General features: G+C 43.7%; 1 protein-coding gene across 3 annotated transcripts in view; it reads left to right on the top strand.

The window, feature by feature from the left end:
• Positions 1-19,446, top strand: part of LOC108546171 (homeotic protein antennapedia) — a 179,336-nt gene that overhangs the window by 87,893 nt on the left and 71,997 nt on the right. The window contains exon 1 of one of the 3 annotated variants that reach the window (XM_017898119.1): positions 15,727-15,770. The exons of the other annotated variants lie outside the window; for them this stretch is intronic. The gene's annotated coding sequence lies outside the window, so the exon portion shown is untranslated. Of the gene's footprint in view, positions 1-15,726; positions 15,771-19,446 lie in introns of those variants that run through there. 3 annotated transcript variants of the gene reach the window in all.

Raw genomic sequence — 19,446 nt, 5'->3', positions numbered from 1 at the left:
ATATTTCGCTGGAACTACAGGATGGACGCGAAGGACAATTGGCAAGGATGAAGAAGAAGGAGTAAAAAACGTGGGATCGCGAGGGCAGAATCGCGTAACACGTCGAGGCCGCGAGTTTCCACGTAACGCGCCGCCCATTCTACGAAATCGTGCACGTGTGCAACGCCGGATTCAGCTGCCTCGTTCGGTTCACGAATGAATTATCGCCCGTTCGGGGTTGGGCTCTTTCATTTCCAGTCCACGCGGTAGCTCCGTCCTTTCCTCCCTGTCTGCACCCCTTCCTCACTCCTCTCGGCCCTCTCTTTCCGCCGTATCGGCCGAGCCTGCCGTCAGCAACGCTTTTTCCCATCCCTCCGCGATTCAACCTCGCTCACCACTCTCCCTCTCTCTTGCTCTCCCCTTTCTTTTTCCATTTCCAGCCGAAAGATACCGTACCCCTGTCCCTGTGTTCCCCTTTCGCCGTCTAGCCCGCCCGTTTTTATACACTCCCGCCGTTTTCGCTAAATATCGAATCTACTTAGGTCGACTTTATTCTCAGGCTCTGTTTATTAAGCGGGAAAACCCCCCCGTTACCGATCGATTTTCTATCACGGATGGGAAATCGTGGTCGGTAAACGAGGCAAGATCGACCAGATCGATTTAGAACCAAGGATAAACGCGCGAGAACACGCGATTTGACGAATTTGTTTACGGTGTGATCGCCAGCGACGTTGAAGTATGGCGTCTGGAAGTTTCGTTCGGGATCCGGCCGACAGAGGGCGGCGCGGAGACTGGGAACCTCTTTCGCAGGGAGACAGCCGTCACAACAGCTGCTACGCTACTCGGTGCTGCGCGTTTCCAAACTCTTCGACTCGAACGCTTCCCTTTCGTTTTTGTTACGGAATCGATATTAACGTTCGCCTCGGCCGATGGATTTTAGCTGTTGCGGGGAATATTTGGAGGAGAACGTAGTGGGGAGCTTTTATATTTCTCGGGAGACTGAATCCTATATCGACCTCTGCTAATTTTCTTACCTCGTGGCGCCGAGCTTCCTTTGTCTTGCTGCAGCAAACCGTTTAGCCCACTGTATCAGGTATTTTTTGGGGAGGAAATATTTTCGTGATACGATTTTAAAATTATTTAAAATTTGTTAGTAAAATGTAGTTTCTTTAACCCTTTCGCTACCAGGGTCTCAGGAGAAATACCACCACCACAGCCCAGACGTCTCATTATTTAAATATGATACCAATTGTCATTTATTTTTGTGGGATGTATCTATAACGTTTTAACTAAGTGAAATTAGCAATTTTACAAGCCGATACATATAAGTGACACTGGGCTATAGATAGATAATTCCTTTAGTAGCCCCGTCGTCACATATATGTGACGCATTTGATTAAAAGGATAATGAACACCCGTCACATATTTGTGACGCCGGGCTTAGATAAGAAAATCAGGTCGTCACATATATGTGACGCTGGTAGCGAAAGGGTTAATCTTTTGTTAAGCAATATGTGCTAGTTACTGATATTAAATTAATTGGCAAAATTAGGTAGTGCATCGAAAAATATATTATATTTTTATATATCTTTTGGTGACGTGACTGAAGAAGAAAGAAAATAGGTGCACTTTTGATCGGTTTGATTGTGATAATAATAATGATTGTTTAATAAATATCGTCCTCATTTCGCAATCTAAGGAAATAGATTAGTAGTTCCGGATAAATAGTCAAGTATAATTATGGCAATTGAGGAAGCAAAAGATAAAGAATTTCAAGACATCCAGAAATTCGTCGTCAAAATTTTTAATGAAGAATTAGAATCCTGTCGAGTGAAAATTATGCGAAATTGATTCAACTACCCCTAAAAGAATCGCCATTTCTCGAACTTGGCACAGCCCCGTGTGTTTCCCTCTGGATTCCATCTTCTATCGCGATCTCCATCTTACTTCTCGCGTAGGGATAGGTCAGTTGCGAGACTGCCACTTACGGCCACGTTATTTCAAGAAAATTGTATTACATTTTTACCCGATACCAAAATTAGTATCGGGCAAGGTATGAAACGATAACAAGCGCTTACAAGCATGCACATTATATAATAATAACCGAATCACGCAATATCGCGAGACCGGTGTAAAATGTGCCAACAGTTCCTCGAACACTTTACCAACAATTTATGCGAAAACCCGAGAGTTCGCCGCGTTTAAACGACGTAATTCTGTTACGTTAAAATCGACAACTCCGCAACACTTTCAAAAAATCTTGCATTTCCGTCGGGCAATTTGCCCCCCGTTAAACCGTGACGTGGTCTATTACGGTTAAGAATAAATAGCAAAAGCGATCGTGGCAACCTGGACGCAATTTAGCGGTTGTTTCCCTTCCCTGTCCAGAGCAGAGGGTCTGGGCACACGAGGGAGGAATCAAAAGGGAGAACGCGATCAATCGAATGTTTTGCTTCAGAACGCTGGCAAACGTAACGGGGCGGGGACGAGAGACGAGGGTAAATTGAAATTCCGTGACACGGAAGGAACTTTGATTGGAAGAGGGACAGGGCCCCTTTTCGAGATGCCTGAAAACGAGAACTATCGTCTCCTGGACAAATTTTCCATTACTTTACTCCACCAAACGATTACCAATATTATTCCTCGCTTGTTAATTTCTTCCCCAAATTGGAAGAGGGACAGGACCCCTCTTCGAGATGCCTGAAAACGAGAACTATCGTCTCCTGGACAAATTTTCCATTACTTTACTCCACCAAACGATTACCAATATTATTCCTCGCTTGTTAATTTCTTCCCCAAATTGGAAGAGGGACAGGGCTTTACATAAATAAGGAGAAAAAATTCTATTGGTTTGCTATAGCCATTGCAATTCAATAGAATTTGGCTAGAAAGTTTATTTTTATTGACATTTTCGATTAATATCGTGGTGAGCTAACTTTTTTATCAAATATATCAGCTCCATTTTCTTTAAATTTAGTTAGAGAAATTATATTATTAATAGGTTTAATTTATCAACATAAAATTTTAATCTTATTTTTATATATATATTGTTTTTTAAGATTTATTTATTCAATTTCCTCTCCTGGACAAATTTTCCATTACTTTACTCCATCAAACTATTACCAATATTATTCCTCGCTTGTTAATTTCTTCTCCAAATTGGAAAATTCACAGGGCCCCTCTGCGAGATGCCTGAAAACGAGAACTATCCTCTCCTGAACAAATTTTCCATTACTTTACTCCACCAAATGATTACCAATATTATTCTTTTCTTGTTGTTTTCTTCCCCAAATTTCATCCCTCTACCCTACCAAAATAACCTCCTCCTTCTTTTCCACCCTTACAAATTACAACAACGCATAGTAGTTGTCCATATTTCACGTCCTGTACGTCCATCACCAGAGAGGATCCAAAGTGGAAATGACGACGGAGAAAGGAGAATAAAAATGGGGAAGGAAATAGAGGGAAAATAGGAGGGAAGAAATTGTCTAGAACAAGGGCGACTGGCGCTGTGGAAGGGTTCGGGTGCGAAGTTTAATCGCGAAGAGAAGAGAAGAGAAGAGAAGGGAAGAGTAATGGCGGGAAGAAGCGGCGATGGCGTCGAATTGAATGTTTTCGTTTTGAGTCGCGTTCTGGCCGGTCGATCGGGACGGAAGTCCCTCGAAGAGGGTAAATTGGAATTCCGCGACGCGAAGAGTGGCTCGGTTAGCTCACGGGGCCAAACAGGGGTTCAGTGGGGTGAGGACGAGGGCAGGAAACCGGGAAAACGCGGCGGGGCACGGTGCGGCGTGGGGGAGCACCCAAGGAATATTTACTGCCATCTTCTCTACCACTTACCCACAGATTCCCTGCCCGAACTTGTAAACACCTCTTAACTATATAGAGATACTATCTCGGTTTCCCTCCTCGTGTAACCTAAGCAGTTACGCGGTTGTTATAGTCGAAGGATTATTAATTAGATCGTCGCGAGATCACGGATTAGCCTTCTTCTTGCACGATCCTCCGGCATTTTTATTTCCGCCGAGATCCAAGCCGATTTCCAGCGTTCCGCGAATTATTTTTCCCGGCGGAATGGGACGAGAATTTTCTACGGGAAACGATGAACGTACTTATACGAGAAATTTTAACCCTTTGCACTCGACAATTTTTTGGTTAGAGGTGAATAGAAAATCAAAGATTCTCTATTAAAAAGCTGACGATACTTTTTTGAACAGTAAATAAAGAATTGTAAATCGAAATTTACAATAAAGAATTTTAATTTAATGTAAGTTACATTACATTAAATTTGATATATTAATTAATATCGATCTTCCAAATTTTATGAAATGGTGACTGAGGGTCACCTCTCGAGTGCAAAGGGTTAAAACAATAAGTCAAAAATGATATAGCATCGAAGTAATAATTTTCTAATTATTTTCCTTCTCTCATTCTCTATCACGGTTTCATTACAATATTCCTCGACTGTTTTATGACGTTGATTTTATTTTGGCACATTTTTCAGAATACTTGCAATTTTTTTCTTTGAAGAAAATTAGTTGGTATCATTGCAGGATTTATTTTGGTCTCGAGAAACGCTAGAAATTATACGGTGGACTATCTTTTTGTCACAGACTGTATAAGCAGAACGTGAGCTAATAGTAGTAATGGTTCGTAGTTCAAAATGTCACCCTCTATAACATATTTCAAAATTGTCGAATATTTTTTCGTTTTTGTTTTTTGTATAACCTTTTGTATTTTCTTTTTTTAAAAATTACAACTTGTTAACTCGTGTTAACCCTGTTGAGGATTTTTACAATTTTATTATTTTATTATTTTTACAATATTGTGTATCATATGTGTATCTTGTATCACACTTCTGTGTTTTGCAGTTTCTTTTATGATATGCGACAAATCTTTGTTACCTTTTTGTTGGATGACTAACGATTCGTTGGCCCTTAGTCATTAGAAGAACTTGGCTGATAAACGCAGACCAATTTCAGAGTCTAAAGACAATTGACTCATTCCTACTTTCGCTAAGGGCCAATGGTCATCTTCACCCCACTAAAAACTAACATTATATAAGCACCCACAAAATTGGGGAATAGTCAGTGTTCAGTTCCAGCTCCAGTGTTAGTTTCAGTTTTATTTTTTTCCTCTCCGCACACTTGTATTTTTCTAACGTAGCCTTGTCGCTAGAACCCGTATCGTATATTGAAATCCGGGTTCCAACACTTTGTTTATATGTCAGTATCGCTTAGATATTTCCAAAACGGACCATTAATCCCATAGATCTTCAATTTAGCATCGATCTATATTTTTGAACAAACCTTTCTACGACACACGAGCGAATCGTATAGATCATTGGCAAATTAGTCAGTCTCCGTCAGTATCTTCCGACACATGCCAGAATTGCTCGTACCGATTCGATTCCGAGATCTCTTCTGCTCGCGCGAGGATAGGTTAATTATTTTCTTGCAACTCGCTAATCGAGTGGCTGCAAACGGTGGTGGTCTCTTCGTCTCTCGATTTCTGCGTTTCTGTCCCTGTCCCGCCACCTGATGCCGAGAGGTTTAATTGATTCGAACCGCCGCGACTATCGGATTATTAATTGCGCTGTTAATCGGGGACGACGGTAATTAAGCTGTCGACGATTTAGTTTTATGATGCCGCGCGGGCCGCGCACTGTGCGTCTGCCTTTGCCGGTTTCCAGCCGTCGCAACTTCCTAATCATCCTCGAACACACGTGAAAGAGAGACCACCTCCACTCGGAACTCGCACACGAAGCCTTGAAAACTTCGTCGATCCATAAAAGGACAGCCGCGGTGAACCCCCTCTCTCGGGTCCTCGAGTTCCGTCGTGATCCGCGATGATAATCGGCCACCTAATCCAAACATACATCGAGAATTTATGATGACAGATGTCTCGCAGGAAACTCGACGTTCGTTAACCGTTGGGAAAACGACAGATAAGAAAGCAGAGGCAAGCAGAGGCGTCGGTAACGAGCCGCCATCCGCGGAATCGGCATCGATCCCGGTCGATGCGCGACGCCATCGAGATAGGTGTCGCCACTGGGACGAAAGTAAAATTCGCGGCGGAGCGGAAGCGACAGCAGCGCGCGGAAGCGGCGCAACCGGCGTTGCTGCGATAATTGTTCGAATTCAATGAAATTGCCACGGGCTTCCGCGTCTGGTCTATGTTTTCCGATCGATCCGCGCCCGGTGTCTGTCGACGCCGGGCCCCTTGTCGATCGGTGACGGTTCACCTGAATAAACCAGCCCGGATATTCGTCGATCGCTGAATCAATATTTGCCACGCCATCATCGGCCAAGGAGTCTCGCGCGCCACGACCTTGCGATTCGAATGCTGGGAATATCGCTGAGAACCGTGTCTCCGGGACGTGGGATCCAGGTCCGCTTCTAACTCCCTTTTCGCCGCCTTTTTATCCAGGGTTTTTCCGACCTCTCGCTTTTATTATTGTCGAGAACGTACGCGCGAGTGGGTAGCGTGTTTTCCCAAATTTTCGGCATGGGAATGCTTTTTTTTTTATTTCATGTGAGCCCGTTGGCAGTATTTTAGTATTCGTTTCACCGGTCTGTATTTAAAAGGGTTGAAAAATGGACGCGTTCAAGTTTCATATGTGTCTGGGAAATTTTGCAGCGAGTATTTTTTTTACAATACCGATTTTTAGTAGCTACACGTTTCCACGTTTTATCTTCGGAAAGGTTGAAAAATAAGCGCGTCGGTGCTTCGTGTGTGTTGGAAAATTTTCAAGATGAATACTTTTTATTTCGAATCTCCTTTTAGTGACTTTTTCCTGTGTGTTTCGTTGAGAAATATATATGTAGCTTGTATATTTTTGAAGGGAATGTCTTTGTATTTGTTCGGATACGAAAGGATTTGGAAAATGGCGGAAATGGGTGATGACTTGCTCGGTTTTTCGTTGACTCGAGTAAAACGCGATCGGCAGCGATGTCAACACGGAAATCCTCGGCTTCTATTTTATTCACGACGAGAGAGAGAGAGAGGGAGAGGGAAAGCGAAGAAGGTTGTTCGACTACGTGTGCTGAAAGCGGAAACGCGGAGGGACTAGAGGATCTGCGAAGACTATCGCGCAGATGCTCGACACGCAGGATTCACGTGCATACGTACTTCGCTTGTACTTTATTCCCGAGGAACGTGGGCGAATGGATCATGATTTGGCATCATCGATAACGTCGGTAACTAGTCTCGGTAAAATTGCGAATTAAATCGAAGTCGAGTGACATAATTTATTTCCACTTTATCCCTAATCTTGTATCATAATTTTGACAAACTTCCAATTTATGTTATCACAAAATTATTTTTCATTTATTTATTCACCAATGGACAACAGTCCTATATATATAAACATAGGAAAGTATAAGAAAAGAGAAAAGAAAAATTCATAATAAATTTTTAAGAAATCTAGTTTAACACTAGATTTACGGAACCCGTGAATTTGACGGAAGGGTTGCTCGAATTATACGATGGTAACAGATTTAGTTAACTTATATGAAGACTTAATATAATATATAATTGTTTTTAAATTAAACTGATCGTTAAAAAAAGAAAGACACGTGGTTTCCTTTACCTGTCAATTTGACAGGTGTCCTTAGAAACAGGTATACAGATAGCGTCCGTAGACCTAATGTTAACTCGGGTATGTACTGTATCCCACCTATAAATATCCATAATTTTGCGTTATTTGTAGATCTATGAAAAGAAAGAGATATATTTAATTTTACAATAAAAAGGATATAGAATAAATTGATATTTTATATATTCGGAAAATCGAGAAATATTTATAATTATTTAAGTCTCCTTTTATTCGTTGCAGTAAGTTTCCGTTCACTCTCATTATTCCCTCTTCGAAGACATTTTTGCTAAGCAGTTATTTAGTAATTTGTTTAAAAATTGCATTTTAATTTCGCAATTTATTTTTAATGCACTTCACTCTGCTCGCCGTCCGTGAATAATACGTGTCGCCCGAAACGTCTCGGCGTGTCGCAGGTTCCGATTATCTCGAACACGCTATGAACTGGAGTAAAGAATATTGCTCCACATATCGCGGCGATAATGTAGAACAAATGGCAGCTTTCTTCCAACTGAATATTAAACAGAGCATTCGAAACGGCGGCACGATTCTGTAAGAAAAACCTGCGCCTCTCTCCGACCGTTACGTTTCAAACGACCAGCCAATAGCGTCAACCATTCAATCTGGTATCTCCTAGCAGCCGAAAGTCGGCGGAAAAACGGGGAGAAAAAGCGAAGAACATGGGCGTTAAAAAAACGAGGCCGGGAAACAGGGTATTTCGTCTCTCCGTCTCAATCCGAGCAATTTCCATTCGAGAGCCGACCGCTTTTCCTGCGAGCGAGGAGAAAAAGGGAGGGAAAAAAGGGCCGAGTGCTCACGGCTGGTAGCCCGAAAGGCAAGAAATCGAAGCCCTGAAACAACGAGAGCCGATGCGCCCTCGCAGCTCGTGCAGGAGACGCCGGAGACGCGGAGATGTAGAACGAGAGAGACAAATAGAAGGAGACGGTGAAACCCACTAAATCAATACTCTGCCATCGCTCCAACTCTCTGGCTCATCCCCCCGCGCCCCTTACCCGCCACCCCGTCACTCTCTCTCTCTCTCACACCGCGACGCCCGCTCCCTCTCCCTCGCAAGCGCCCTCTCGCTCCGTTCCACGCGTTCTCCGCTCCTCCTTCGGCGTCGTTCCGTTCGTGGCATGCCACCCTTCGTTCCACCCCCGTCACGCTCTCCGGCCCAAACTTCTCTCCGGCTACTCCCGCAGAGAGTTCGCCTCTGTCGGGGTTGAATTCCCCCTCGCGTCTAACTACGGCTCGCGAGACGTCCACGATCAGCCACGGGAAACGAGCCACGCCGCTGTCTTTCGCGATATTCCGCCACGTTTCCCGCTTCACGGTGGCCTCTGTCTTCCGGCTTCCAGACCCGACAGACCGTGTCCAGCTATTCGCTGTAGGTTCCAACCCGGGATGAGACCGGTGTCGAGTCGACGTCGGGATCAGAGCATCGGATGCTTTGCCAGGACTTGGCGTGGCTGCAGCGTTCGGAGTTATAAGTTTCGGTTTGGATGCAATGATTTCTAGGCTCGCGTCATCGTCTTTAGGTAATCGATGTTGCGGTTTCCCGAGCTCTGTCTATTTACCCGAATCCACGGGAGCCATTTTGATTCTTCGATTTTGACCTCGCGAAGACATGTCAGTCCCCTGTACCGCGTGAAAGAGGCATCGTGGATTTCGTAAGCTTCCTTTGACTCCAGGCGCAAGTGCTCCAAGGTCAGAGTCGATGACCGTGCAGAAGAGTGTTCAATTTTGTCCTTACAAGCGTATCTGGGAGTCGGCGTTCTATCAGCGCCAAGTAATTGCCCACTGTTTTTAGAGTCGTATATGAAGAAGGATGATGAAGGATCCTCGGATGTACGAGCCAGCTCGTATATGGCAACAGCGGCCATCTTGACTCTCCAATTTCGTTCTCGCGCGTACACCCCGGTGTCCGTTTGAAAAAAGAAAGCGACTCTGGGTAATTATACACGCGCAAAAAGGAAGCATCACGGGCTCTCGTAAAAGGAGACGTTCTCCATCATCGTCCTTACCCGCCTAAAGTTACCTTTTTTCCGATGCGATCGTGTACCTCGAGTCGAAAATAGCGCGAGCAGTCTTACAAGGTCACGGTAGACCGTTGTATATGGGAACGGGGAGCCATCTTGGCTCCTCGAGTTTGCCCACGCGGGCGTACCCCGGTTGCCGGTTCTAAAAAGGATATCGAGGAAAGGATATTGGGTAATTGTCCATCGTCGCAGGAGTTGGGAAGGTTGGCGAAAGGCGAGGAGGATGGAAAGAACACAGGGCCCTGGAACGGTCCACGCGGATATCACGCGGTTCATCAGCGAACTGGGTCACGTAGTTCTGGTGGCACACGCTCACGCAAGCGTCGACCATTTGCGGACCACTACCGAACCTATCTACGATCGTGAGATACGACCGGCCTCCGAAGAAGTAGGAGGAAGAGGTCACTGATTGCCGGAGGGGTCCGCTTCAGTGCGTGTCTGCGCGACCGTGTGCTCGTCGACGATCTGGCTAAGCTCGTTGGCCCTCTTCTCTCTCCCTTCCTCTTCCTCGCCCTCGCTCTATCCGTCCCGCTTTTTCTCCCTCTATCGTTCTACAATCGTCGGCAACTACGACGAATGAACAGTCAGCTGCCGTTTTGACGGTCACCGGGCTACCGACGCCATTTGCGCCACGGTAATCTCTCCGCTGTCGCGGTTCAACTGCTGCCAGTTTATTTATCGAGTCACTTGCTTCTTTATTTCTACGAGCCGTTCTCCACCGGCCACTCGATCTTATCTTTTTTATTCCCATTCCGAGGAATTTTCGGGAAAAGACATTTTTTTACCGCCAACCTGCCTACCGTGGCCTCAAATAATTTTCATCCGAAGGGAATTCAAAATTCCGTATTATCCGCTCAGGTCGCCCGATTTCGACCGCGTTTGCGATATTTTTCGCGTAACGTATAAATTCGAAAAGTACGTATGCCATAACGGGAAAGGGAAAGGGAAAGGTAGGTATTATTTATTTCTCGTGGAGAAAATGGCGATTAAAATTCACTGTCTCGATATTGTATCTTGTATATCTTGGAAACAGTCGGTAGTTGTACGATACGTAGAAGTTCGTTTACACACGGCCCATGTGGCCTTACGTTTTTTATGGTAAAGCGTGATGGCCAACCGTGATGGCCTTTCGACCGTTAAAACTTGCGTTAAAAAATTCAGCAGTTATATTCAGAGTGATCGATACGAATTACCGAGCTTTCTCACTCCGTCCCGAGATCAATGGTCATACAGATGATCGAGCGATACGGCGAGGTAAATTGTTTATCGGCAATTATTTAATTATCTAAAGACTGCAATTACCGCTAAAGGCTGCTTAACGTTTTCAATGTTGAAACGAACCTGAACTTTCCATAAACTATCCGCGACCGTGCTCGGCAACGGAAGAACCCGTTTCGAGATCGATATCTCACTGTATCGATTGACGTTCGAACCCCTTATCTCTGCTTAATAACCAAAATTGCTGTTTTAATTTAAAAAAAAGCCGCAACTACCATGCCCTACTAATTTCATGGGTTTTTATCGACATTATCGCCAAACGAATCAATTTTCTCGCGTACTTTGCTATGGACGCGAAAGAAACTCGTTATATTATTACGAGTACTATACTTTTGCTGAAAAGTATAGCAAGGGTTTTGTAAGTATACAAAAGACGTAAACTTGGCGTTAAAAATTCAAATCGCGTAAATTTCGCGACGTCAGCCTATTCGCTCACCCCATTCACCCGTCATTCGAAATAAACCCCAGGAGACGGACATTCCTGCGGCATCGGCTGGGAAACATTTAGTAACGCGACATCCCTCAAACGGAGCACGGTGCACGGGAGCGATTAAAAGTCTGGATTAGCAGCTGAAAAGAAGGGAACCGCGGCAGTCTGGCAGCTTCTTAAAGGGAGCATCGTCGTCCTCGCGGCGAGTCCAATTACACGGGCAGCGGCTTCTGCTTTGTTTCACGGCCGTTGCCCGTTGTCTGATGCCCCTCTCTCTCTTTCTCTCTCTCTGTCCCGTTCTCTCTTCTCTCGTTCCCTCGTTGCTCGTGGTCTCGTTGCGGATCGCGGTCGTACACGTAGAGAACTTCCGCTGGCTGGCAGGCAGCGTTGCGATTCCGCGATGCCACCTACCGCTCCGCAACTTAGCGTCCCGTTAATTTCTCGCGATCCGCGCCGCGATTACGCGCCGCCGAAAATTTAGCGCTTTTGGCCCGTCCTTTAAATCTTCGCGCCTCCACTCTCCCTTTCTCTCTCTTCGCCACCGACTAGTCTGGCCGGAAATAGCATGCTCGCCGCCGCGTTAGCACCGCCTAATACGCTCCTCGCGGCCGGCTTATTTATTAGCCGTATTAACTTGGTCCCGTTGAAACGGTCGCGACTGCTAATTAAAAGTGATCGTTCCGCAATTTGCCCGAGTCAATCACCGACACGGTGGCCCTTCTTCGTTTTCTGGCTGCCTGGCGAAAGAAGGGCGTGTCGTCTTAAATATGGCGCCCGCAGGGCTGCTGGGTGGTGGGTGGTGGGTGGCGACGGATGGCCGGTCCATCTTCCAGACGTGCTTCGGCACAGATCCGTGTACCTTGACGCGGGAAATCTGAATCAGGTGAATTTTCGGTTCTTCCTTCATCTGCGTCCATTTTCACTCTTATCGCTGGTAATTGCTAAATTGTCACGTGTCACGTTTCTAACGATTATCGTTAATTTTGTTAAGTTTGCGAGTAATAATTTTCGAAATAGGAAATTTGCAATGGCGAAGGTTCGATGCGATTGGTACCACTCGTTTCGTACGCAATTGTAGATACAGAGTTTTCGGCTCTTCCTTCACCTGTGTCCATTTTCACTCTTATCGTTGGTAATTGCAAAATTGTCACGTGTCACGTTTCTAACTACCCGTTCTCTATTCATCTAAACGATTATTGTTAATTTTGTTAAGTTTGCGAGTAATAATTTTTGAAGTAGGAAATTCGCAATGGCGAAGGATCGATGCGACTGACAACGCTCGTTTCGTACAGAGTTTTCTGTTCTTCCTTCACCTGTGTCCATTTTTGCTATTATCGTTGGTAATTGCAAAATTGTCACGTGTCACGTTTCAAACTACCCGTTCTCTATTCGTCTGAACGATTATTGTTAATTTTGTTAAGTTTGCGAGTAATAATTTTTGAAGTAGGAAATTCGCAATGGCGAAGGATCGATGCGACTGACAACGCTCGTTTCGTACAGAGTTTTCTGTTCTTCCTTCACCTGTGTCCATTTTTGCTATTATCGTTGGTAATTGCAAAATTGTCACGTGTCACGTTTCTAACTACCCGTTTAATATTCGTCTAAACGATTGTCATTAATTTTGTTTAGCTTGCGAGTAATAATTTTTGAAGTAAGAAATTTAAAATGGCGAAGGATCGATGCGACTGGCAACGCTCATTACGTACGCAATTGTAGATACAGATTATTAGCATTTATGCTAAATTTTTATTCATAAAGTCCTGTATTTATCGCGTAGATACGTGTACGGTACAGAAAGGTGTAGATATATATGTATACTTGGCGCTTTGGCTTACACACGTCTCTTTTGACGTACGTCCACCGTTCTGGAACCAATTAGTCGTACTTAACTGCGCGGTGTGACTGTACCAGAACAGTTGACTCGAAAGTTTCAGGTTGAAAGGTATATCTAAATGTGGTTTACTCGAATTACAGCGTTGATAATGAAAATAAATAGATGTATAGCTGGATAATGCGTTCCTGACAATGACAACTACCCGTGCGTATAAATACGGCGATACGTAGATAAGGATAATTAAAAACGTTCGATGAAAATAAATGAATTCCTCGGACTAGAACTACCGATACGTGTAAATATGATATATAGGATACACGTTCGTAGACAATGATAATTAAAGCGGCACGATGAAAGTAAATAGGCGTATATTTGCGTAATGGATTCCTAGCGCTAAAACTGACGACCTCTCGTGTCTACTCGAACACGGCACACATGCAGTCCCTCGCGGAAGTATTCCAACGCTTTCGTCGCAAACTTTCCACAAATGAACGTCGGATTCAAGCTTCAACGCTAAATCTAAAACGTTTAAATAAACCTAGAACGATCTGTAATGAGTATTTAAATACGATATACGTTATTGGTAATTAAAGCAGTACAATGAAAATGAAAGAGCGTACGTAATTACGATCACGTTCGAGTAAAAATCGATGCCAATTTTGCCACAAGCGAATTATGGCGTTATTCTCAGGAATTGTGCTGATAAAATGTCGAAATAAGTCATTTTCATCCCTTCGTTAATTTCAATGTCAAATGATAATTTTATTTTTATTTTTTATTATTTATATTTTATTCTTGTTATTTTTTATTATTTATATTTTATTATTTAAAATTCCGCATTTAATATCTGCCTGATTACTTACGTCAAATTCTCAGTAATTGTACAGATAAAATGTTTAAATAAGTCATTTTCACCCCTTTGTTAGTTCCAGTGTCAAGTGACTATTTCTAAAAAATTTTTATTATTTATTATTTTATTATTGTCGTTACTTTTTATTATTTATATTTTATTATTTAAAATTCGGCATATAATGTTATATGCTAGGTCACTTACATCAATTTTTCGATATTTTCACTTGTTCCAATTTTTCTTAAGATTCCTCTCTATTTCTATCTTCATCAGACCAATGGTGGTAGACCTAGCTTCAAAAATAATACCGTTCCTACAGCAACGCTGGTACGTTCATGTATAAAAGACTCGGGAGTGAAATTATAACAAATAAAATGTTTAAATAAGTAATTTTTATCTCTTCGTTAGTTGCAGTGTCAAATGACAATTTTCTTTCCAATTTTTATTATGTATCATTTTATTATTACTATTATTATTTAAAATTCTGCATTTAATGTTATCCTGCTAGGTCACTTACGTCAATTTTTCGATATTTCCACTTGTTTCAATTTTTCTTAAGATTCCTCTCCACTTCTGTCTTCATCCATCGATCATCAGCTCGACGATGGTAGACCTAGCTTCAAAAATAATACCGTTCCTACAGCAACGTTGGTACGTTCATGTATAAAAGACTCGGGAGTGAAATTATAACAAATAAAATGTTTAAATAAGTAATTTTTATCTCTTCGTTAGTTGCAGTGTCAAATGACAATTTTCTTTCCAATTTTTATTATGTATCATTTTATTATTACTATTATTATTTAAAATTCTGCATTTAATGTTATCCTGCTAGGTCACTTACGTCAATTTTTCGATATTTCCACTTGTTTCAATTTTTCTTAAGATTCCTCTCCACTTCTGTCTTCATCCATCGATCATCAGTTCGACGATGGTAGACCTAGCTTCAAAAATAATACCGCTCCTACAGCAACGCTTGCTGGCGCGTTCACGTGTAGACGACTCGGTAGTGAAATTATAACAAATAAAACCTGCATGGAAAGCAGCTGCATATTTTCAAATAATTTCAAACGAAAGCCGAAAACCGTGCTCGTGCGCGTTATCGCGATCCTCCGGTTCTAATATTAAACCGTTTATCCAAAAGGCGGGAGATAAATTGCGAAAAGCCTGGCAAAGCTCGTAATCTTATCCGAAACGTGGAGTACGAAGTATCAGGTGATTGCACAAGTGTACCCACGAAGAAAACCGGTCACTGCAATGGAGTCTCGCGGGCAGAACCGCGAGGGTGTTTACACTTTTCAATTAGGCGCGCCCAAGGAAACGCTCTCGCGGGTGTAGGCGCAGTCACGCATTTGACGATCAATTAACGGACCACGCCGCGTGCACGAGGTGGAAGCTCGACGAGCGAGCGAGAGAGGAACGGGGAGAGGCAGATAAGACAACGTAGTTTCCCAAACAAGTAATTAACAGCCGCTATACGTGATGTAACCGCGTGCGTGCGATAATAGCCGGCGAAATTTCGCCGAACCCGATCCGGCCAGCACGTCGATTAATATTTATAACGCAACGCACTCTTTAATGGCGGCGTTCCGCGTGCGCTGCCGCGCTTATCTCGCGATATCTCCGCGGCGGTAATTAATTCGGCCGCTCGGCTCGCCGCATGGCAAACCGCACGGCACTAATTAATCAAAATCCTCTTTCTAACTGTTGCAGGTAAGAGCGCTTTGATGTTTCTCCTACATCGCGAGCGCGCGTCGTTCACGCTGATGCCGGTAAGTGTCGATCGCCTGCCGCTCCGCGTACGCTGCAACATCTTGTTCGTGGTAATTGGAAACGCCTTTGGCACGCGGGAATTTCGCCATCGGGCTTTTCAGCCGGCGATCCAGCGAATCTCGCGGAGGAAACGATCGCGTTTCGCGCCGCAATTTTACGCTCCGCGTCGCCCCGGGATCGCCCGGGACCGCGCAGGCGCGCGCGACGCGTGTTACGCCGGCAGAGTTATTAGCGATGTTATTAACAGGAATCCCGGGGCCTTCCGTTTCCAACGGAATCCTCTCAGCGCTGTCAGGGATGGTTGATTCACGTGGTTTCTATTATCGTACGGCTCGTTTTTCTTCAAGGTCGACGCGTACCGAGGAGCAGGCCTAGGCCAGAGTGTCCTAAAGTCACGTTTTCATAGGTGGATGTTGTGCCCGAGGATATATGAGAAACATGTGCTGACGATACGGGGTTTAATCTTCTTTAATCTCGCCTCGTCCTCTTGGCAGCGAATTAATAGAAACGCGACTTAAAGTCCTACGGTTTAGACGGTAAGAAATTATGTTATAGTATAAATAAATTTACTCGAATAACTTCGATGAAATTGGGACCCTGTTTAAAGTTTATGAAATACTTTCAGTAACATTTCTATAGTGACACAGAAATCATAAGAATTATACCTCTGTTTGACCCTCTTGTGACACATCTTTGTGAGTAGTGCTAATACCATCTGACTCCGTTAAAAGTTTTCCACATTCCGTGAAAGAAAGATCTTTCGAGAGAAGAAATTGATGTGTCCAAGGAGACTCATTGGTGGGACGAAAACGTACACGTGTGTTTTTAAATTGTCACAGAATTACAATTTTGCGGTAACTGTTTAATCTCATGCACTATAATATCGTACATGACTCACGATATACTTCGCGATCTAAACGTAAGGAACGCGAGCCGTGGTGTGTATACGAGGCCAAGCAAAATAAGCACCGTTTAAACCCGATTCTGCAACTCCAGATTCTAACGTTAATTTTTGCTAAAAATTCACCGAATTATACTTCATTGGAAAATAATTCAGTCCTTGACCCATTGACTGCCACGCAAATTTATCGCGTCTTGCCCTGGGTGCCACGGTTTTATTTTAAAGAAAACACGAAGTTTTACAAAATATAATGATCTAATCGTCTATGTTATAATTTTAATAGTTTTAATAATAAAAATTGATTAATATGTTTTCTACGCTGTATACATTTTTCATTCACCCTTTCTAATAATTCCTAACTCAAATGGCCATTTGTAGTGAATTTAAATTTGCAGCACACACTACGAGATATCTCGTAGCTGGCAGTCAATGGGTTAAGGAGTGAAAAATAAAATACAAAGAGGCAGGGAATAATAAATTTCCTATTTCGAATTTCGATTCGCCGCATTTTGGAATGGGAAAAACACGGAAAAATTGCTCGGCCTTCATCGGCAAGCGTACGCATTAGCCTAACCAGCCGCGAGCGAGCAGCAGCGACCTCTTGCAACGTTCGCGCCATTGGAATTATCAGTTTCCATTCCATCAGCGTTGCACGCAGGTGAATCGAGCGTGGCTTAATCGACACGCGCGACCATAGCATGCTCGTCTATTTATATCATTTCCTGCCTCGCAGGGCGTTACGGATAGATATACGCGGCTCTATTCGCGGCGAGGGCGCTCCACGGCCGTTCCACGCGCCTCCGATACGCGATACGGAGGCAACCGGTCGCTCGATAAGTCGGCGATGGCCGCGAGGAGATTGACGGGCCCAGGGATCCATCGTCGGCTGGCGGTGCTGGCGCTGGCGCGTGGACGTGGCACGGATTTTCTCCGATTTTCCGCCGCGGCTCTCGAGCCCGTAGGCCGTGCACGTCCCGCCGAGGTTCGAGTGGCTCGCATTCAATTCGATTCGCGTACGCCTCCTCGTGGCACGTGGTGCATCGCGCCAGCCGATCACTCGTCGCTCGCATTTCGACCGTCCAATCTCCAGTCCTTCGTCCAATGGAATCTCGAATCTCCGAGCTTTCAGCGGACGGACTTGTCGCTTCGTCTCTCCAATCTTGAGGCGATTTTCGAAACGAATAATGACTCTTTTGATGGTCGAGTTTCGAGGCTTTTGTTGACACGAATTTCGAAGCTTTTGTTGCCACGAATTTCGAAGCTTTCGACGGTCGAGTTCCGAGGCTTTTGTTGACACGAATTTCGAAGCTTTCGACGGTCGAATTCCGAGGCTTTTGTGAAACGAAATTCGAAGCTTTCGACGGTCGAATTCCGAGTCTTTTGTTGACACGAATTTCGAAGCTTTCAACGGTCGAATTCTCAAGCTTTTGCGAAACGAATCTCGAAGATTTCGACGGTCGAATTCCGAGGCTTTTGTGAAACGAAATTCGAAGCTTTCGACGGTCGAATTCCGAGTCTTTTGTTGACACGAATTTCGAAGCTTTCAACGGTCGCATTCTCAAGCTTTTGCGAAACGAATCTCGAAGCTTTCGACGGTCGAATTCCGAGACTTTTGCGAAACGAATCTCGAAGCTTTCGACGGTCGAATTCCGAGGCTTTTGCGAAACGAACTTCGAAGCTTTCGACGGTTGAATCTTGAATTCTCGAATCTCGAAGCTTTCGACGGTCGAATTCCGAGGCTTTTGCGAAACGAACTTCGAAGCTTTCGGCGGTCGCATTCCGAGTTTTTTGTTGACACGAATTTCGAAGCTTTCGACGGTCGAATTCCGAGGCTTTTGCGAAACAAAATTCAAAGCTTTCGACGGTCGAGTTCCGAGGCTTTTGTTGACACGAATCTCGAAGCTTTCGACGGTCGAATTCCGAGGCTTTTGCGAAATGAACTTCGAAGCTTTCGACGGTTGAATCTTGAATTTTTTGGCGGTCGAATCTGGAATATTTCGGCGGTCGAATCTGAAATCTTTCATCGAAACGAACTTGCAATCTTTCTTTCTTTCGAATCTTAAATTTCTGTTTCAGTTAAACTATCGAGAAAATATTCGAAAGACTTGATATGCCAAGTACCGAATTTTTGACGAATGAGATAGGCGTTTGAACTCGAAGCTTTGAGAATCCCGCGACATCTAATGGGCGCAGAATATAAATATTGGGACGAACAGGTGGGATCGTTAAAAAATTCGATAAGGGATGGGAAATTTCAGAGAAACATCTATAAATATTAATTTCAATAGTAAAAGCAGCACTGAATTAATCAAAATGATTAGTTTCCGATTTCTCACTCTTGTAATTACTGAAAGCCTACAACTGTTATTAACAAAGATAATGTTGAATTTATTAAGATAAGAAGGTAATTTATACTAATTAGTTACCATTATCTACGTATTAAATATTTCAAGGGGTGTTTGAATGGCGGCTCTTCTAGACGCTTGATGCGGCTCCATGGTTTTCAAAGAGGGATTCATTATAATCGGTATAAATTAATAATTAATTAATAATTGAAAAACAACCGTATCTCCAAACGCGATCGTTTCGTGTAATTAATCTCTAAAGAAAATACATACACCTCCTGTCGTGCGAAAATTTGATCCCGGAATATTTAATCGAGCGTTACGAATTCGATCAAATTCTATTTACTTCAATTTTCCGCGATTCTTCTCCAAGTACGTATCTCGTACCAAATATCTCCAAAAACAATTTCCGACACGAGCATTCCATTT

This window comes from Eufriesea mexicana, unplaced genomic scaffold (genome assembly GCF_001483705.2).
Source record: "Eufriesea mexicana isolate 0111107269 unplaced genomic scaffold, ASM148370v2 scaffold611, whole genome shotgun sequence".
Classification (NCBI taxonomy): Eukaryota; Metazoa; Arthropoda; class Insecta; order Hymenoptera; family Apidae; genus Eufriesea; species Eufriesea mexicana.
This window is presented reverse-complemented; position numbering and strand designations above follow the sequence as displayed.